Source organism: Stomoxys calcitrans, chromosome 2 (assembly GCF_963082655.1).
Source record: "Stomoxys calcitrans chromosome 2, idStoCalc2.1, whole genome shotgun sequence".
Classification (NCBI taxonomy): Eukaryota; Metazoa; Arthropoda; class Insecta; order Diptera; family Muscidae; genus Stomoxys; species Stomoxys calcitrans.
The window spans coordinates 199,150,747-199,173,323 of NC_081553.1; the positions used below are offsets into that span (position 1 = coordinate 199,150,747).

A 22,577-nucleotide genomic window follows, 5' to 3' on the forward strand; every position below is an offset into this window, starting at 1 on the left:
CGACGCAGTCCGATTTAAGGGCGTTGCCAACGAACGTGCATGTAAAATCTGTCGAACTGTGAAACGGTCGGAAGGAGGGCGAAAGCCCTATGGAGGGATCCGGATCGTAAGACGAGACTATTACTGAGAGATAGCAGGGAGGAGGTCAGTATAGCTATCGCCACCATTGCGGGTCACTTTGGGATCATTACAGAATTGGTGTGGCAAGTAACAACGTGTGTAGGGCATGTGGGCAAGATTTTGAGATATTGCCTATGTTAATGCCCTGCTTTCCCAGCTAAAGCAAGCTAAAAGTAACAGCTGATAACTGACAGAAGAAAGAATGCTATTACAGAGTCACAAGCTGTGAAAAAATTTGTCAATACCGACTTTATGAAAAATCCGCAATTACTTTTTGGGCAACCCAATATATTCTTGCTCGTGATGACATTTTAAATCGATCTAGCCGTGTCCGTTAGTCTGTCCGTCCGTCAGTCTGTCTATCTGTCCGTCTGTCCGTCCGTCCGTCCGTCGAAAGCACGCTAACTTCGAAGGAGTAAAGCTAGGCGCTTGAAATTTTCTACAAATACTTCTTATTAGTGTAAGTCGGTGAAGATAGTAAATGGGCCAAATCGGCCAATGTTTTTATATAGCTGTTATATAAAACGATCTTGGGTCTTGACTTCTCGAGCTTCTAGAGTTTTGTTTGTTTGTCGGTTTGTTTGTTTGTTCGGTATAGACTCAAAAACGGCTGAACCGATTACCTTGAAATTTTCACAGATTGTGTAGGTTGGCCTGGAAAGAAACATAGGCTATATAATTTTTTAATATCGAGAGGGGGCGGACCCTCCCCCTTACCCCAAAAGTACCACCCAAAAATGAAAGTGGACCGATCGGGACAATATGGGATTCAAATAAAAGGTGATTAAGAGTAGGGTACGAATTTCATAATAAGAAGGTCAAAAGGTTCAAGTACCTGGGCCGACCCAGCCCCAAAACCTCTTAAAATAGGATTACCCGAAATACCCCCTAAACCTGAAAAATTTACCAATACGCATTTATGGGACTCAAAAGAAAGGCATTTGGAAGTAGAGTAAAAATTTACCCAGAAACTGAGCAGGGGCATACTTCTCACGCATCAATGAGTGCTTTCCGATTCAAGTTGAGTTTTTTGTAGCAGAGTCCGAACGGCGTGCCGCAGTGCGACACCTCTTTGGGAGAATTTTTTACATGGTACCTCGCAAATGTCGTCAGCATTAAGAGGGGATAACCACCGTTTTAAATTTTGTACGAAGTTCCGCCAGGATTCGATCGCAAGCTTTTAGCGTCATAGGCGGGCATAGGCTACATTAGCAAGAATTCCATACCCACGTTCAGGGCGCAGTGTCCCCACCCTAAAAAGATATTAGAGAGTTAAAGAATGCGCACCGGAGCGGGCACTGTCCACCTAGTATGCCATATAAACCAATCTACCGATTAGACTTCTTGAGCTTCTAGAGGCTGCAATCCTTATATGATTTGGTTGAAAATGTGCACTATCGTTTTGGGTTGAATTTCAACAACAATGCCAAGTATAGCCTAAATATATAGCCTGATATAGCTGTCATATAAAGCGATCTCCCAATTTGATTATTATTCGATTTTCCAGAAATTTTGGAAGTGGTATTTTCCAAATGACTTCTAACAGCCATGACTAGTACTTGATATAACTTGATATAGCTCATATATATTTGAATTGAATTTCAAAGAACTTGACAAAAGACAAATCCATTGTGGAGGTTATATAAGATTCGGCCCGGCCATACTTAGCACACTTTTACTTGTTACTTATTTTTCCATAATTACAATTTTTAATTGGCTAGTGGTTTTTGTATGATTTAGTTGTCAAACGGCGATTTCAAACTAAAACCATATGGTACAAGTTTAATATGTAGAAATTCAACAACTTTATATTACAACAACAAAAATTATCATAACAATAAAAGCACACGTGTGTAACTTTTGCAAATCATTTCAAATTGTCAGCTGGTAGAAAAAATGGTTGCAGAAATTTTTCTAGAGAAATGTGTTAATTAAATTCCTATCACATAACATCAGCGGTGTGATTAAAAAAATAAACACAAAAATATATATATATTATGAACAGAAAAATGATAGTATGATATAAAAGCAGAAAAATAAATTAAATACACCCAGAAAAATTAGTCTGCTGATATCAGCAAACACTGTCAGCTGATATTATATATTAAAATCGGTTCAACCGTTTCTCAGAAACCGGTTTTCTTGAAATTTTCACAGATGATGCACAATGATCCCGTGGTAAAAATAGGGTACTACATTTTTCGATATCTGAAGGGGGGCGGACCCTCCCCCTTACCCTAATTTTCAGAAACGCCAGATCTCAGATAGTGGTGGTGCGATTTAAGCGAAATTTTGTTTGCACTCATATAGTTCCCTAAAAATAAAAATTTGGTATCCAAATTTCGGATGGGGTACCTAGGAGGGGCGCCCCACCCCAAAAACCTACCAAATATATATATACACCAATCACGACAATATGGGACTCAAATGAAAGGTATTTAAGATTAGAAAACGTATCTGATATCCAATTGTCGGACCAAGTGTTAGGGGGACCACCCCAACATCTCAAAACACCCCTTAATCGGGCATATTTACTGACCATGGCAATATGGGTCTCAAATGAAAGGTATTTACGAGTAGAATACGAATCTAATATTTAAATGTGGGACCACGTTTCTGAAGATCCACCCCTTCCCCAAAACACCCCCCAAACAGGACTTATTCACTGATCATGGGAATACGGAGCTTAAATAAAAGGTATTTGAGAGTAGAATTCGAATATGATATCCAAATATGGGACCAAGGGCTTAGGGGCCGCCTTTCCCGAAAAACATCCGCCAAAGGGGACAAATTTACGACCATAGCAATATGGGGCTCAAATGAAAGGTCTTTGGGAGTAAAGCACGGATCTGAGATCAATATTCGCGAAAAGTGTCTATGTGGCCATCCCACCCCCACAATATCACCCAAATAAGAAGTATTTGCTGACTATTGCAATGTGAGGCTCAAATAAGAGGGTTTTTAGAGTGGAACAGGAATGCGATGTATATTTTCAAGACCAACTCACTGAGTGGCCGCCCATCCCCCCAAAACACCCAGGTCAAGCAGGTCATGTTTGCCGACTATGGAAATATGGGGCTCAAATTATCAAATTAAAGGGAGACCCCGTATCTGATATTATCATTAGGGACCACCATAACAACCCCCAAATAGGACGTATTTGCTCACCAAGACAATTTGGGTCTTAAAGGGAGTGGAACTAAATATTTATAATTTTTAGGGCCAATACGCCAAACCGGACATATTTGCTGACTTTTGCAATAAGGAGTTTAAATGAGATTAGAAAACGAATTTGATTTCCAATTTTGAGGCCAATGGCAATATGGGGTTCAAATAAATGATACATAGATATATCAGAAGAGAGCTCGTTGCTGATATATTTTCCGGGCTCAGTGTTTGGGGGACCACCCCAATCCCCAAAACACTCATAAATTGGGCATATTTACCCACCATGTCAATGTGGAGCTTAAATGGAAGGTATTGGGAGGTAGGGCAAGAATTGATACCCACTTTCGGGACCAATTTTTTGGGAGTCTCCCCCTTTCCAAAAAACCCCACAAATAGCAATTTTTTACTGACCATCACAATAGGGACTCAAATAAAAGTATTTGGGAGTAGAATACGAATTTGATATCCAAATGTAGGACCATGTATTTAGGGCATCACCCCTTTCCAAAAACAACCCCAAAGGGTACTAATTTTCGACCATTACAATATGTGGTTCAAATGAAAGGTATTTGAGATTAGAAAACGAATTTGATAACCTATTTTGGGACCATGTGTTTGGGGACCCATTGATAAGTATACCGATCGACTCAGAATCACTTTCTGATTCGATTAAGCTATGTCCGTCTGTCTGTCTGTCCATCTGTCTGTCTATCTGTCTGTCTGTCCGTCTGTCCATGTTAATTTGTGTACACACTACAGGTCGCAATTTCTATCCAATCGTCTTCAAATTTGGTACGGACGTGTTTTTCGGCCTAGAGACGAAGCCTATTGAAATTGGAAAAAATCGGTTCAGATTTGGATATAGCTCCCATATATATGTCGTCCGATTAGCAGTAATAATGCAACAAAATAATCATTTACTAACCGATTTTCTCGAAATTTGGCAGGAAGGATTTTCTTTGACTCCCGATATTACAGGTGAATTTCACTAAAATCGGTTCAGATTTGGATATAGCTCCCATATATATATTCATGCAGTAATAATGCAATAAAATGGTCATTAGTTACCCGCTTTTCTCGAAATTTGACAGAAAGGATTTCCTAATGACTCTCGACATAAGTAGTGAATTTCAAGGAAATCGGTTGAGATTTAGATATAGCTCTCATCTTCTTATATATAAAAATCAGTTTGTTTGTTTGAGTGTTTCTTATAGACTCAGAAACGGCTGAAACGATTTTCTTGAAATTTTCACAGATGGTGCATAATGATCCCGTGGTGAAAATAGGGTACTACATTTTTTGATATCTGAAGGGGGAGCGGACCCTCCCCCTTACCCTCATTTTCAGAAACGCTAGATCTCGGATATGGGTGGTGCGATTTAAGCGAAGTTTTGTGTGCTCTCTTATAGTGATCAACAAACAAAAATTTGGCATTCAAATTTCGGATGGGGTACCTAGGGGGGCGCCCCACCCCAAAACCTACCAAATACATATATACACCAATCACGACAATATGGGACTCAAATGAAAGGTATTTAAGATTAGAAAACGTATCTGATATCCAATTGTCGGACCAAGTGTTTGGAGGACCACCTCAACACCCAAAACCCCCTTTAAATCGGACATATTTACTGACAAGGGCAATATGGGACTCAAAAGAATGGTATTTGCGAGTAGATTACAAATTTGATATTCAAAATTTGCTACCATAGCAATATGGGGCTCAAATGAAAAGTCTTTGGGAGTAAAGCCCGAATCTGATATAAATATTCGTAAAGTGTTTATGAGACACCCCAATCCCATAAAACAACCCATATAGGACGTATTTGCCGACCATTGCAATATGGGGCTCATATTAGAGATATTTTAGAGTAGAACAAGAATCTGATATATATTTTCAGGGCCAATTCACTGAGTGGCCGCCTTATCCCTCAAAACAGCACCCAAAACGGTCATGTTTTTCGACTATGGAAATATGGGGCTCAAATGAAAGGCAATTGGGAGTAGATTACGAATGTGATATCAACATTCGGGACCAACTGTCTAACCAACATCCCACCCGCAATTACATTAGGACGTATTTGCAAACCTTGACAATTTGGGTCTTAAAGAGAGTGGAGCTCGATATTGATAGTTTTTAGGGTCCATACCCCAAACCGGACATATTTGCTGACTTTTGCAGTAAGAGGTTTAAATAAAAGGTATTTGATATTACCAAACGTATTTGATATTCAATTTTGAGGCCAATGGCAATATGGGGTTCAAATAAAAGATATTTGAGAGTAGAGCAAGTTGCTGATATATTTCTAGGGTTAAGTGTGTGGGGACCACCCCAATTCCCAAAACACCCCTAAATCGGGCATATTTACCGGCCATGTCAATGTGGAGCTTAAATGAAAGGTATTGGGAGGTAGAGCAAGAATTGGTACCCACTTTCGAGACCAATTTTCTGGGTGTCTGCCCTTTCCCCAAAAACAACCCACAAACAGCAATTAATTACTGATTGACGCAACATGAGGCTCGAATAAAGGTATTTGGGAGTATAATACGAAGCTGATATCCAAAAGGAGAAGAAAAGGAGGAAGAAGGGTTTGGGGCACCGCCCCTTCCCCCAAAACACCTCCCAAATAGTAAAAGCTTACCGACCATGGTAATATGTGGCTCAAATGAAAGGTATTTGAGATTTAAAAACGAATTTAGTACACAATTTTGGGACCAAGTGTTTGGGGGACGCCTTATCCCATAAACTCCCATAAAACCAATGGCAATATGGGGTTTAAAAAATGGTTTTAAAGGTAGAGCACGATGGTAATATTTTTTCAGGGCCAAGTGTCTGTGGGACCACCTCACAAAAGATCCCCAAATTGGACACACATATCTACCGATCTGAGCAATTTGGAGCTCAAATGAAAGGTATTTGGGATTAGGGCACGAAATTCATACGCACTTACGGGATAACGTTTCTGGGGGTCCACACCAACCCCTTACCCACTACCAAAATCCATGTAAGAATATCAGGCTTCGATCTTAAATGACCATAAACCCTCCGAGCGAATTCATATACGAATAATGATTATATGGAATTGAGATAAAGGCATTTATATTGTTATGCAAATGATAATTTTGTTCCATATAATGTAAAAGAAAGCGCAGCGGAGCGGGCATTAATACAATACTATTAGTTATTTAAATTTGTTCCGAAATTAACAAATAATAGGAAATTATAAAAAATTTTAAGTTATGCTTGTAACATTTAAAATTAAGATGGAATATATTTTTTTTTTTAATATTAATTCAATTTTCTATATTTTTAACTTTTTGCCATTTGTTAAGAGCAGAAAATGTTTGCTGTTTTAGCAAAAAATTGCTGCTGTTCCATTTTTAGCAGACTTTCTGCTGTTATAGCAAACATATTTCCTATTTGTACTAACAAATTTCTCTGAGTGTAAGTTTCTCCTGGCAATAAAATATCCATATGTTATATATATTCATAACTAATATACCATGCAAAAAAAAAGACTTGGAGGCGCCCAAGCTTTTAATAAAGTTCTCAATTTGTCTACAACTGTTAAACCTGACAAATATGTTCCTTTGCTGTCTTGTATGCTCATTGGCATGTTACGCAAGCGATGTGGTTCCGATGTTTTATTAAATTATACAAAAACAAAAACTACATTGAAATGTTCAATGTTCTGTTGTGGGGAGATAAGATTGAAATGCGTTATTATTCAAATTCATTGTTGTTTACCCAACAAATGAAACAAAATAAATATTTGGTGTTAACAGATTGCTGCAAGCTATTCGAATTTAATAATAATAAAATTTCTTTCTGTTCTTGCTCTGATTGCCTATACAGACTATGTGGTGAGTGTGTGTATGTGTGTCGAAAGCACAGCAAGTATTTGTGATGTAAAAAAAAATAAATAAAATTATTCCGCATAATAAATTTTCTATGATTCATAACGTAATGAAAAAAGGAAGAGAAATGTTCTTTTAAGTTTGGATTACTTTTGGGGGATTGGTTTTTGTTGTAGTTTATCGAATTTTTCATTAAATTATAAGAATAAGAAGAAAATGTGCTTAAATACAGCTTGCCGAATATTGTATTCTATAGATCGTAAATTTGAATTTAAAGTTAAGAAGTAAGCCTTTAGGAGTTTCCATAAGCCGAATTATGATATCGCTTTATATGGGAGCTGTATCAGTTTATGGATCTTTTCGAAAAATAATTGGTATGTTGGTTGGAGGTCATATTGGAAGTCATTGTGCAAAATTTCAGCGAAATCGAAATCGAAAATTTGCATTTTCTAGAAATGGTTTGTATGTGAGATATATCTTAGGTTAGGTTTAAGTGGCAGTCTACCTTCCGACTCAATTAGGCGTTTTCGTTTATAATGATACCACAGCAAAAGAAGAAGGAAGACGCCTTCTACTTCCTACCGTTACACCATCCAGATCGCTTTAAAAAGCCACATAATTTGCGACTGTTCACATTCGCTAAATCAGACAGTTTCTCAAAGAAATGAGAACCTAAAGGGGAACTCCTTCTGACTACTAGGTGGGGACACATACACAGAAGGTGCTCTAAAACCTCTTCCTCTTCGATGTCCTCACATGACATCATCACATCACATATGGTCGTTACTGCCCATCTTCAGTCTGTCAGCATGTTTTTCGGTTAGACAGTGACCTGTCATGACGGACACAATGACTGAGACGTCTGTTCTAGCCAGTGACAGCAAAGCGGCAGACCTCTACAAGTCTAGATTAGAACACATAGGATCGGCATGCGCACAGCCCCCTCTTTGTGACCGTCTATCATTCGTTGTTCTTCGGGCCTGATCCTGAAAACATAGCTTGCATGTCGCTTGAGGCATACTCCCAGATTTCAGTTTCCCTGTAAAGTGGCAGTTCCTAGTCTCGCAAGCTTGTCCGCTTTACAATTCCAAAACCGTGTCAGAATACTACGTACAAAAGTTCAGCCAAATCGGATTACAACTGCGGCTTCCAAGGGTTCAAGCATTCAAATTGGGAGATCGATTGCTGTGGGATCTATACCAGGTTTTGAACTGATTTGAATCGGCTGTACGTTCTTTAAAAATAAAGATATTGAGCTGAAACTTTTCAAATGCAAATTTTGCCCATGAACATTCCACTAAGAAACGTGCGATTCAAGTTTTAAGCTCAATGATAAGGGGCCTCCTTTTTATAGCCGAGTCCGAACGGCGTGCCGCAGTGCGACACCTCTTTAGAAAGAAGTTTTACATGACATAGTACTTCACAAATGTTGCCTGCATTAAAGGAGGAAAACCACCGTTTCTGATGGTCTCGCTAGGATTCGAACCCAGTCGTTTAACGTCACAGGCGGACATGCTAACCTCTGCGCTACGGTGGCCTCCAACTCAAACTTTTCACAGATCCTATTTCGCGGTGTACAATACACTGCTTAAACAACAACAACAGATTCTAGACAGGTAAAGTTCAAAGATGGGCTATATCTGGCCCTATCTTGATAGAGCCCCCATAAAGACCGATCTCCCGATCAAAAGCGCATTTATCATCCACGGGCCTATAAAAGGCGCATGTTTTCCCGTTGTCGTTTGAATTTGACACAGTATGTTGCGATAGATCCCTTGATATCCGTACTGGATATAGTCTAGATCGATCTTGCCAAAATTTGGAACAGTGAGTTGTGTTAGGGCCTTTCACATCTTTCTTCAATTTGGCTTAGATCGGTCCAGATTTGGATATAGCTGCCATACAGACCGATATCTCGATATAAGGTTTTGAGCCCTAACACAGCTCACTATATAACATTTCAGCGAAATTGGGTAATGAACACTCCTTTTATGGGTCCAAGGACTAAAATTGGGAGACCGGTATATACGGCAGCAATATCCAACTATAGACCAATCTGAACCATATAGGGAACGAATCTCGGAAAGCCTTACATAGATCATTGTGCCAAATTTCAGCGAAATCTGGTAACAAATGAGCGTCTTATGGGCTCAAGACCCTAAATCGGGAGATCAGTCTATATGGTAGCTATATCCAAATATTGACCAATCTGAGCCATATAAGGCACGGATGTCCAAAAGCGTAACATAGGTGACAATGCCAAATTTCAGCGAAATTTGATAATGAATACGCCTTTTATGGGCTCTAGATCTTAGATCGAAGGATCGATCTATATGGCAGCTATGTCGAAATGTAGGCCGATGGGGACCATATGTTGAAGGATCTAACACAGCATACTGTGCCAAATTTCAGCGAAATCGGATAATAAATGCTACTTTTATGCGGCCAAGTCCTTCAATTGGGAGATCGGTATATATGGCAATTATCCAAATAAAGACCGATCAGAACCATATATGTAACTTATGTCGGAAAGCCTAACATAGATCCTTGTGCCAAATTTCATCGACATCGTGTCAAACTTCAGCGCAATCGGATAGTTAATGTGGCGTTAATGGGCCTAAAACCTCAGAAATCGGAAGATCGGTCTATATGGCGGCTATATCAAGATATAGTCCGATATAACTCATCCTCAAACTTAACCTGCCTATGGGCAAAAAAAAATCTTCAATTTTAAAGCCTGCACCGTGATTTCAACAGACAGACAGACGTACATGGCTGGATCGTCCCCATTCTTCGGAGTTGGGTACAAAAAAAGAAAAATACCAAATAGCAGAAAAATCATCTTCCCGCTGTGAACGATACAATATTATACCCACCACCATAGGATAGTGGTATACTAATCTAGTCATTCCGTATGTAACACCGTCGTCCCCTAACGTATTTATATTCTTCATCGTCTTGACGTTCTGAGTCGATCTAGCCATGTCCGTCCGTCCATCAGTCGAAATCATGACGGCGGTCGAACGCGTAAAACTAGCCGCTTGAAATTTTGCACAGATACTTAATATTGATGTAGGTCATTGGGGATTGCAAATAGGCCATATCGGTTCAGATTTAGATATAGCTCCCATCAGGGACATAGCCAAGATTTTAATTTGGGGGGCCCTTTCCCCACCCCAGAATTTTTCAAAATCGAAAATGCCAAAATTCTTGTTACTGTGAAATTGGTAATGATACCTCTTTTTGTTTTTTAATTGTGGTAGCTATTTGCTGCAGGAACTGACTCATCGGCTGCGACATTTGGTCATAAAGTCAGAGCTGAATTTTACATTGATTGCCAACACAGTGCATATATCTTTTGGAAGTTGTATTAATGGCTTCGAACTCTAGACAACGGCAATGGCTCTTGATGCTGCTCCGTGTACCCAGGTTCGCATTAACGACGAAAAATACCCAAGAATAAAGCTGCCTTAAACAAATTCTAGCTAGAGTTAGGAAAGAGGTATCGTAATAAAATTTGGATTGGTGTAAAGTAGACGACTGAAACCGGTTACAACAAATTTTCCATCAAATTTTGGTGGAAAATTGACCATTTATTATATACCAAAAATCAAACGAAAAAATTTCTCAAAATTCTTAGGAGTGAGATCGCAACATTCGATATTTTTGATAATTTTTCGATAATTTCCCATCACCTAAATTTCAAAAGAAAATGGGAAAAAATTTCATCAGATCGATTTGTATAGAAGCAATATTAATGCACAGCCAAATAAAACCAAGATTAATAAAGTCAGTAGGAAGTCATGAGAGAAATCATTGTACAAAATGTTAGTCTCATGGGATGAAAATTGCGCTCTCTATAGGCGCAATGTATCTTAAAGAAGCATTCAGTGTCGGATTGCTTATTTTTGCATAATTATGCAAAAAGAATGAACTTTTGCCATAGTATCCATCGGAAAAATAACAATCGATATGCAGTCAAAAAAATAAATATCGATATTATCGATAGTGCCATCGATATTTTGCCAGCTCTACTTCTTGAGGCCTTTCAAGCCTCAATTTTTGTCCGATTTGGCTGAAATTTTGCATGTAATATTCAGTTATGACTTTCAAAAACTGTGACATGTACGGTATATAATCTGATATAGCTCCCATATAAACCGATCTCCCAATTTGAGTCCTTACAAGAAATTTTGCAACAACTTCAACCTCCAACAACTCCACCTCCAACAATTTTAACAAATACATTCCAAATCAGTCTATAACCTGATATAGCTCTCATGTAAACCGGTCTCTCGATCATACTTGCTTTAATTTTTGCTGGTTTGACAGAAGTTTCGTATGTAGAATAAAATTATGCGCTTCAAATAAATTTATTTTATTTTTAGCATCATTCATGGTGGTGGGTCCCCAATATTCGGCCCGGCCGAGCTTAGCACGCCTTTACTTGTTGCCTAAAATGATTTCCGATTTTTGAGTAAAAGAATTATCCTTTAACATAGGCGAAATTCCTAAAAGTTTTATCATAAACGAAGTGACTTTTACTCCAAAAAGTGGCAACTTCATCACTAACACTCAGCAGTGGAGGAAAATGTTATACAGCTACCATCAAAATAATATTGGGTTGCCCAAAAAGTATTTGCGGATTTTTTAAAAGAAAGTAAATGCATTTTTAATAAAACTTAGAATGAACTTTAATCAAATATACTTTTTTTACACTTTTTTCTAAAGCAAGCTAAAAATAACAGCTGATAACTGACAGAAGAAAGAATGCAATTACAGAGTCACAAGCTGTGAAAAAATTTGTCAACGCCGACTATATGAAAAATCCGCAATTACTTTTTGGGCAACCCAATACATCCCCAATAAAACCGATTTGTTTGTTGTAAAGATATTCCAAACTTTTTTGCATGTATTGGCCCATCATCAAGCATAGATTTACATAGCACGTTCATGCTGCTTTCAGATATTAAAAGACGTTCTCTATAAGATTCCTTGTACAAACGCAATCCAATGGCCTATATGATGACTATGATTTTGTTTGAATTTCTCAAATACTCGATCGCCAATGGATACTTCCTTCAAAACTTGTTCGAATCAAAAGTAAAACATTATCGCTTTTAAAAAATCCCCCAAAATATTTACAACGTTATTATTTATAGCCAATAACCTGATTAGTAATTTGTTATTCACTTCATTGCCCCAATTAATAATACAAATCGTATTTGTCAAGTAAACATATGAAAATCATGTAAATATTAAAATACACACATGTACCTACATGCCATTCATGTCATAATCCATTTTGTTATTGACATGTATTTTGAAAAAGGCGTTACAAATTGTTTACACACACGGTGTAATGTTCAAAACAATGCCACTAACAACTTGCAACAACAAAGTAAATGCTTAAAAGCTTATTAGGGCTTGAATTTATTAATCTCTTAACTAATGTGCTGTCAATATGCAAATGCCCTAAAAATGACTTTTGCCAGACAGAAGTCTACTCGGCTTAATTGTTCATCATTTTGTTACATTAAAACATTATGTGTTTCATGGGGAATTAAATTAAAGGGATATTCTACTTTCTTCCGCTGCTTCAATGGCCACTGGTTTACAGCTTTTGCTGTTGAACTTCAATAATGTCATAGATATGAATAATAATAAGAATTGAATTTAATTATTTTTTTGTGATCAAAAAAAACCATTCAGTGGCAACACAATTCATTTACATATTTGGTTTTAAAGAAACCACATTCTGTCATATGCATATGTATACAGACTGTAACAATGAGTTTACCTACCCAGCAAACCAAATGTCTGATGTCAGATAAATCTGAACAAATTCTGAAGTCTTCCGACACGATCCTACCGAATTCGTTCCGAACTGTGTTCGATATTCTGAGGCAATTTTTGTTTCGACAGTTTTGAAGGACTTCTGAACGCTTTTTCGTATAGGGTTTTTGTATTTTGAAATTGTAAACGATTTCTGGACTGTTTGTCTGAAGGAATTTTTGTTCCATCAGCTCTGAAAGAACACTGAACGATTTCTGACCGTCTTTTCATATGAGTTTTTTGAATTTTTCTTCGGACAGTTCGGAAGGAATTCTGCACTGTTTGACGGAAGGTATTTTGGTTCTGACAGTTCTGAATGAATTTTTAATGGTTTCTTACCGTCTTTTATTTATTTTGAATTTTTCTGACGACAATTCGGAAGGATTTCTGGACAATTTGTCTGAAGGAATTTTTGTTCCGACAGTTCTGAAAGAATTCTGAACGATGTCTGAACGTCTTGCCAAATTTTATTTTTTAATTTTTCTTCTGACAGTTCGGAATGAATTTTGCACGAAGTTTAATCTCCGTATTTGATGTTGTCCCAAATTTCAGCAAAATCGGATAATAAATGTGGTTTTTATGGGCATAAGACCCTAAACCAAAATCGGTCTATGTGGGGCTATAAGAAGATATAGTCCGATATAGATCATCTTCGAAATTAACCTGCTTATGGACAAAAAAGGAATCTGTGCAAAGTTTCAGCTCAATATCTCTATTTTTAAAGACTGCAGCGTGATTTCAACAGACAGACGGACGGACATGGCTAGATCGTTTTAGATTTTTACTTTATAGGATCGGGAATGGATATTTCGATGTGTTGTAAATGGAATGACAAAATGTATATACTCCCATCCTTCGGTGGTGTGTATAAAAATGCAGATTTTGTTGTTGTGTCTTCATTACGTTAGGTTGAAAAAGGGTGCGGATATTAGTCGACCCCATGCCGCTATGGATTTACACCTAGCTGGTTCGGATCCTTACCCCTTAAAAGTATTATACCATCGTAGTAGACAGGTTCAAAATTCCTTCCTAGTCTGCATCCGTAATAGGTTATTTACGATGATCATCCAAAGGTATGGCGATAATATGTCGCATGTGGCGTGCCTCCAACCAGGTTTTCGGAGTATATCCAAGTCCTATGCAAGCTGTGAAAATACTGGACAGGAGGCGCCAGATAGTCAGCCTTCTTCTGTAGTAACACCAGAGCTTGAAGCATTACTCTCGGCTACAGGTGCCAAGGCACCCAGACCTATAGGAAGGGCGATATCATCACCGCAACTGTGGGGTCTCTGGAGTCCATTTTGAGCCTATTCCTGAAAGACTTGAAGATTTTTATATAATAGGCAGTACCTATTCCGAGATACAGATATTTTTCACTGCTACATATCTTTACGTGTTTACTATTATGTGTGTCAATGAAAAAAATCGACTCAGTTTGTTGATTGATCTCTGTACAAAGTTTCGGAAGGTACATCCGTTTTCAATATGAAACTACTTCAGAAATCGTTCAGAAATCATTTCGAAGTTTCGGAAGCTACGCTCGATTTTAATACTAATCGTTCACAATTCTCTATGAAGTTTCGAAAGGTACGTCGGATTTCAATACGAAAATACTTCCGAAATTATTGAGAATTCTTTACGAACTTTCGGCAGGTACGTCCGAGTTCAATACGTTCGAAATTCTTTACGAAGTTTCGAGGGAACGTCCGATTTCTATACGAAATTACTTCCAAAATCGTTCAGAAATCATTACAAAGTTTCGGAAGGAACATCGAAATTACTTCAGAAATCATTCTGAAGTTTCGGAAGGTACGCCCGATTTCAATACAAATCGTTCAGAATTCTTTACGAAGTTACGGAAGGTGTGTCCGATTTCAATACGACAATACTTCAGAAATTGTACTGAATTCTTTACGAAGTTTCGGAAAGAACATCCGATTTCTATACGAAAGTACTTCCAAAATCGTTTAGAATTCTTTCAGAAGTTTCGAAAGGAACATCCTACTTCAATACGAAATTACTTTCGCAATCATTCAGAATTCTTTACGAAGTTTCGGAAGGAACATCCGTTTTCATTAAGAAATTACTTCTAAAATCCTTTAACATTCTTTACGAAGTTTCGGAAGGCACGTTCGATTTCAATACGAAATTACTTCCGCAATCATTCAGAATTCTTTACGAAGTTTCGGATGAATCATCCGGTTTCAATACGAAATTACTTCCGCAATCATTCATAATTATTTATTAAATTTTTGGAAGGAATATCCGATTTCATTACGAAATAACTTTCAAAATCGTTCAGAATTCTTTACGAATTATCGAAAGGTACGTCCGTTTTCAATACGAGAATACTTCCGAAATTTTACAGAATTCTTTATGAAGTTTCGGAAGGAACATCATATTTCATTACGATAGTACTTCCAAAATCGTTCAGCATTCTTTACGAAGCTTCGGAAGGCACGTTCGATTTCAATACGAAATTACTAACGAAATTGTACGGAATTCTTTAAGAAGTTTCGGAAGGAACATCCGATTTCATTACGAAATTACTTTCAAGTTTCGGAAGGAACATCCAATTTTTATATGAAATTACTTCCAAAATCGTTCCGAATTCTTCATGAAGCTTCGGAAGGAACATCCGATTTTATTACGAAATTACTTCCGCAATCATTCAGAATTATTTACGAAGTTTCGGAAGGAACATCCGATTTCAATACAAAATTACTTCAGAAATCTTTACAAAGTTTTAAAAGGTACGTCCGATTTCTATACTAATCTTTCAGCATTCTTTACGAAGTTTCGGAAGAAACATCCGATTTCAATACGAAAATACTTCCGAAATTATTGAGAATTCTTTACGAAATTTCGACAAGAAATTTCCCTTTCCGAATTTCCCAAGGTTTTTTTCAGAATTCGTTCCGAACAAGGAACCAATATTCTCGGATTTCTCTACGAAACTTCGACGTTCCGAAATCATGTCAACCACTCCACATAACTTTCTTAAAAATTTCGTTACGATTTCGGATCTGAAGTCGGAAGAATCATCCAAAGTTCGTACAGATTTCGTAACGATTGGTTTGCTGGGTATGGTTACTAGTCCACCGCACACAATCGCTGGCATCTTCATCCAAAAAGCTGTCAAGCTTGAACTGAAAATATTGTACAATATCAGATTAAAGACTCTATTCGCTTGAATGGTAATACTGTGAATCGAATGCCAAGTACTATTGGAGTGAGAATTAGAACGTTTACAAACAAAATTGCCAATCTGACGTAGTTACTTGTTTTTGGCTGTAGTCATATGTATTTCTACTTTTTGAAAATTTAATTTTATGGATTCTGGTTTTCCTATTCAAGGCTCAGGAAGTATGCAATGTAAAAGGCTTACTCCTATTTGCTAGCACAAAAACTACGTAATTTGAAATAATTTTAAGAACGCAGCAAGGAAAATAACAACAGTTTTAGCACATTAAGAGCCAATAAAATTATCTCGTAAGGCAAACTTTCAAAAAGTAATTCGACCAGATGGTTATAAAATGCCTGATTTTGCGTCTTAGTTCATGGCGTCTAACTTTAACAAAAATTTTGCCAAGGTCTTGTGATGCTACAAATTTGTTGTAATTTACTAGTTAGTTAGTTATTTTTAAAGCAAATTTTTTTGCCTACACCTAGAGAGCAGTGGAAAAATAGCGTTATCATAGACTGCGACTATTTTCTCCCTCGATAGAAATAATTCACATTCAGATGATAATTAAATCAATGAACTCGTGGTATTTACCTGCACTCACTCGAATGAATTCCAAAGCCTGAAAGAGTTGAGAAAATAGAAGAAGAAGAAAAAAAATATAAATACAACACAAACATTTGTTTAACAATTTAATCAAATTAGTTCGATAGCGCTGGTATAAACTGGATTGAATTAAATTTCGCCATAATTTAAATTTCTCTAGAATATCGGTTAAATAAATGTGTGCAGTCATAGAAATTTATAATTGAAATTGTTCGCAAAGCATTTGAATGCAATATGCCATTACTCGTATGACAGAGATGCAAGCGTTTCAAGCGAACTGAGATCAAAAGATTTAAAAACAAAATTTCAGTCGATTTCCCTAAAAACAAAGTGTTGATAAAAAGTTCTCGGAAGACAAAAATTTTATGAAATTTTCTCTAAAGATAAATTTTTATGAAATACTCCCTAAAAATGTGTATGAAATTTACTCTTAGACAAAATTTTTATAAAACTTTCTCAATAGCCCAAACTTGAATAAAAAATTCTCTAAAAAATATCACCAGTAAATTAAAGTAGATTTGAAATAGTTTTTATTGACACGGGTAGTATCAGTGTCTTGTATAGTGTAATATTCGTGTGTAGAGAGGTGGCCTTGTTTCTAAACTGCTTACTTAGTCTTTATGACAGTATTATTCTTCGCTTTATCTCAAAACTGGTGGCATTCGTTTCGGTTCCGGCGGTGCCGAGGTAGATAAAGTTACTGACTACCTCAAAGTTGTGGTTCCCAACTTTCTCCATTTTCTCTATCTGCTCGGTTGTACGAGGCTTTTTGGGAGTTGAAACCATCCATTTCGTCTTATCTCCATTTACTGCCAGACCCATTGTCACTGACTCTCTTTCGATTCTTTCAAAGGCTTCAGTTACTACTTCCGCTGACCGACCTATGATGTCGCTGTCTCCTTGTCTGAAACCTCGATTGGTATTAAATGGTTCGGAGAGATTTTTTCCTATTCTTACTGAGGAACGCGTATCACCACGTGTCATCCTGCAGAGTCTTATTAATTTTGAAGGGATACCAAACTCAGACATGGCTTGAAATACTTTTGAACGTAAAGGGATATCGAAAGCGGCTTTGTAGTCAACAAAGAGCTGGTAGGTGTTGATTTGTCCTTCTCGGGTCCTTTCCAGGATTTGGCGCAGTGTGAGTATCTCGTCCAGGGTGAATGTACCAGGTCTAAAGCCACATTGATAGGGCCCAATTGTCTCATTGACTTTAGGTTTCAATCTCTCACACAGTACGCTCGAGAGTATCTCGTATGCGATGGGAAGAAGACTTATTCCTCTGTAGTTGACACATTCTGTCTTGTCTCCTTTCTTGTGTACGGGAAATCTTATGCTGAGGTTCCAATCATCGGTATGCGTTCTTCTAGTCAGATTGCGTAGATAAACTGATGCATACGCCTAATCACCGTGTCGCTTCCGGTCTTAAATGGTTCAGCGGGTAACCCGTCGGCTCCTTCTGCCTTGTTGTTCTTTAGTCGGGTCACTGCTACTTGGACCTCATTCTGAGGAGTTAAACATTCTGTATCATCATCCTACATTGGTTCTGCGTTATCATCTTCGCCGCCAACATTGGACACTAGCAGTTAGGTAAAATGTTCTTTCTATATCCTCAGCATGCTATCTGTGTCAGTTACCAGATTTCCTTCTTTGCCTCTGCAGGAGGCAATTTTAATTGCGTTTTATTCGTATCAAAGGAAATTTACGAGTAAATCGGCTATCATAACCCATAATAAATGCAATAACGCCAAAATTTAGAACCTTTAAAATCATATCCGTAAGCAAACCCTAGTCGTGCTTTAAATATTTCCGAGAACGATTTTAAAATCCCCTCTAGCAATCATTAGTCGTTAAATTCCTATCGATTTTCCCTCGACCAAGGGCATTTAGAGAATTAACCAAAAAGGCAAAAGCAAATTTAGTTTGAAATTCTTGAGGTTACTGATGTTGCAATGTCAATGCAACAATAAATCCAAAAAATGCCAGTTAAGCAATTCCTTAGAAATTCCGCTTAATGTAACCAAAAACGTTATAATTCTTGATTCTCTGTTGCTTGATTTCAGTATATCACACTTTCAGAGAGTGATTTTGTTTCTAATGTCGTTTTTATACAAATAAAAAGTAAAAGCGTGGTAAATTCAGCCGGGTCGAAACTTAGAAACCCACCATCATGAATTCTGCCAAAAATTTATACAAACTAAATTTAGTTGAAGGGCACAATTATACCCTCCACCATAGAATGGGGGGTATACTAATTTCGTCATTCTGTTTGTAATTACTCGAAATATTCGTCTGAGACTCCATAAAGTATATATATTCTTGATCGTCGCGACATTTTATGTCGATCCAGCCATGTCCGTCCGTCCGTCCGTCTGTCCGTTCGTCCGTCCGTCTGTCTGTCGAATGCACGCTATCTTCCGAAGGAGTAAAGCTAGCCGCTTAAAATTTTGCACAAATACTTCTTATTTGTGTATGTCAGTTGGTATTGTAAATGAGCCATATCGGTCCATGTTTTGATATAGCTGCCATATAAACCGATCTTGGGTCTTGACTTCTTGAGCCTCTAGAGTGCCCAATTCTTATCCGATTGGAATGAAATTTTGCGAGACGTGTTTTGTTATGATATCCAACAACTTTGCCAAGGATGGTTCAAATCGGTCCATAACCTGATATAGCTGTCATATAAACCGATCTTGGGTCTTGACTTCTTGAGCTTCTAGAGGGCGCAATTCTTATCCGATTGGAATGAAATTTTGCACGACGTGTTTTGTTATGATATCCAACAACTTTGCCAAGTATGGTTCAAATCGGTAAATAACCTGATATAGCTGCCATGTAAACAGATCTGGGGTCTTGACTTCTTGAGCTTCTAGAAGGCGCAATTCCTATCCGATTTGGCTGAAATTTTGCATGACGTATTTTATAAATCGATCTCTCTATTTTATTCTTGAGCCTCCAAAGGGCGCAATTCTTATTCGAATTGGCTGAAATTTTACACAGGTCTCCAACATATAATTTAATTGTGGTCCGAACCGGACCATATCTTGACATCGTTTTAATAGCAGAGCAACTCTTTTCTTATATCCTTTTTTGCCTAAGAAGAGATGCCGGGAAAAAAACTCGACAAATGCGATCCATGGTGGAGGGTATATAAGATTCGGCCCGGCCGAACTTAGCACGCTTTTACTTGTTTATTCTGATGTTCTCGCCAGGATTCGAACTCATTCGTCCAGCGTTATAGGTAAACATGCCTACTGCTGCACTAAGATGGCCTCCGATGTGACCACTTGAGGAAATAAATCTGTAAATTTCTCTTTGTAAGAATTTCGACCCACATTTATGTTCTTATATGAATGCTCTTGAATTTGCCTATGCAAAAAGAATGATGTAAATACCTAAGGTTTCAACAAGTGTTTAAATCACATGCAACATTCGCAACAACAATGAAGGGATTTGGCAAATAATCCACACCTTATATGAATGGAATGGTCAAAAGAGGAAATCAAATTAAATGACTAATGTTTGCTTGTGTGAAAAAGACTTGTACTAAAACCTACATAATTTTACCCTTCACCATAAGAATAGGAGGAATACTAATTCTGTAATACCGCTTGCAAAACCTAGTAAAATTTTAATATCTTTCATTTCAGCCTCAAAACATCCATTTGAGGCGGAGTTAGGCCTATATCTCCCATGTAAACCAAACCAAGAAATCCACGCTGTAACAAAACAAGTACACATACATTTGGAAAGGTGACACAGCCAGTAGGACAAGGTGTCAGGATTGGTTAGTGAGCTGTATGCATTTGATAGAGATTCTTTCGCAATTTCTTCGACATAAGTACAACCTACAAATGTCGTACGTTTGAAGCCCTCACACTTAAAGATTTCTGATGATGACTCCCTCTTTACCAAAGGGTCGAAAAGCGTCAAATTATGGTTGGTGTGATGTATCTTCTGTATTTTCGATCATTAAACTCATCTCGAAAGCGAAATTAAAACATCATTAGAAAAATGATCTTCGCCCTAAACGGACAAATTAAATTGGAATTTTAAAAAACAAAAAAAACCTTGGATACCCATCACCTCGGGTATATGTGTAGACCACCTTTCGTCAAAATCCGGTGAAAAATGCATACCTTATGCCCCATAGCAGTTATAACGAAATATGTTCCGATTTGGACAAAATACTAACAAGCACAAGTCATTGTTCAATTGTGTATAACAAAATATTGATTTTTTTAGTAGCTATATCTAAAAATAAACCGATCTGAAAAATATACGAAACGGATGTCAAAGAGCCTAACATAAGTCACTGTCTCAAATATAAGTGAAATCGCATTATAAATGCGCCTTTTATAAGGCCAAGACTTTAAATCGAGATATCGGTCTATATGGCAGCAGAAAAATGTCAAAGAGCCTAACACAATTCACTGTCCCAAATTTCAGCAAAATCGGATAATAAATGTGTTTTATGGTTTTATGGGCCTACGACCCTAAATCGGCGGATCGGTCTATATGACAGCTATATCCAAATCTGGACCGATCTGGGCCAAATTGAAGAAGGATGTCGAAGGGCCCAACACAACTCACTGAACCAAATTTCAGTTAAATTGGATCCCTTAATCGGCGGAACGGTCTATAGTAGGGCTATATCAAGATATTGTCCGATATACCCCATCTTCGAAGTTAACCTGCTTATGGACAAAAAAAGAACCTGCGCAAAGTTTCAGCTCAATATCTTTATTTTTAAAGACTGTAGCATGATTTCAACAGACAGACGGACGGACATGGCTAAATCATCTTAGATGTTTACGCTGATCAAGAATATATATATATTTTATAGGGTCGGAAATGGATATTTCGATGTGTTGCAAACGGAATGGCAAAATGAATATACCCCTATCCTTCGGTGGTGGGCTTAAAAACAAACTCACTTTTGTCTTATTCAGAGTATAGAGTGTATTTTGACCATCTTATGAAGAAACCAGTAAGGAAGGGCAAAAGTCGGGCAGTGCCGACTGTATAATACCCAACACCTAGCCTATAAGTACAATGTGGAAACTATATCCAATTCTGAACGAATTTTGATCGATCTCGCCGAGCAAATATATTCAAACCGTTATAATTACGGTTGACAAATGACAACATTATTGGAAATTGCCCAAAATCTGACAAACATATATATATAGGAGCTATAACTAAATCTGAACCGATTTCGAGCAAACTTCTCAGATAATGTGGAAGTCCTCGAGCAAGGCGTTGTACAACGTTTTGGGAAAATTGGTTAATAAATGCGATTGCAATGGTTCTAGGAGTTAAAATCGGGCTAAATATATATATGAGAGCTATATCTAAATCTGATCTGATTTCCATGAAATTCACCAGTAATGTCGAGAGTCATAAGAAAATCCTTCCTGCCAAATTTCGAGAGAATCGGTTAACAAATGACCTTTTTATTGAATTATTTATGCAAATCGGACGATTATATATATGTGAGCTATACCTAAATCTGAATCGATTTCAGCAAATTTCTCAGAAACTGTGACAGTCACCGGGGAAAGCGTTTTGCAAAATTTTTGGCAAGATGGGTCAATAAATGCGCTTGTTGTGACTCTAGGAGTGAAAATGGGGCTATATATAGATATGAGAGCTATATCTAAATCTGAACCGATTTCCATGAAATTCACTAGTTATGTCGAGAGTCATAAAAAAATCCTTCCTGCCAAATTTCGAGAGAATCGGGTAACAAATGACCATTTTATAGCATTATTACTGCAAATCGAACGAACATATATATGGGAGC

The 22,577-nt window shown here is 37.5% G+C and overlaps 1 protein-coding gene across 5 annotated transcripts in view; it reads right to left on the minus strand.

Moving 5' to 3' along the window:
* The window catches only part of LOC106082845 (lutropin-choriogonadotropic hormone receptor), a 178,418-nt gene that overhangs the window by 129,438 nt on the left and 26,403 nt on the right, over nucleotides 1-22,577 (minus strand). For 2 of the 5 annotated variants that reach the window (XM_013245576.2, XM_013245575.2), the window contains exon 2: nucleotides 16,760-16,787. The exons of 2 other annotated variants lie outside the window; for them this stretch is intronic. The gene's annotated coding sequence lies outside the window, so the exon portion shown is untranslated. The remainder of the gene's footprint in view (nucleotides 1-16,759; nucleotides 16,788-22,577) is intronic. One more of the 5 variants, XM_013245578.2, reaches the window with a different exon arrangement.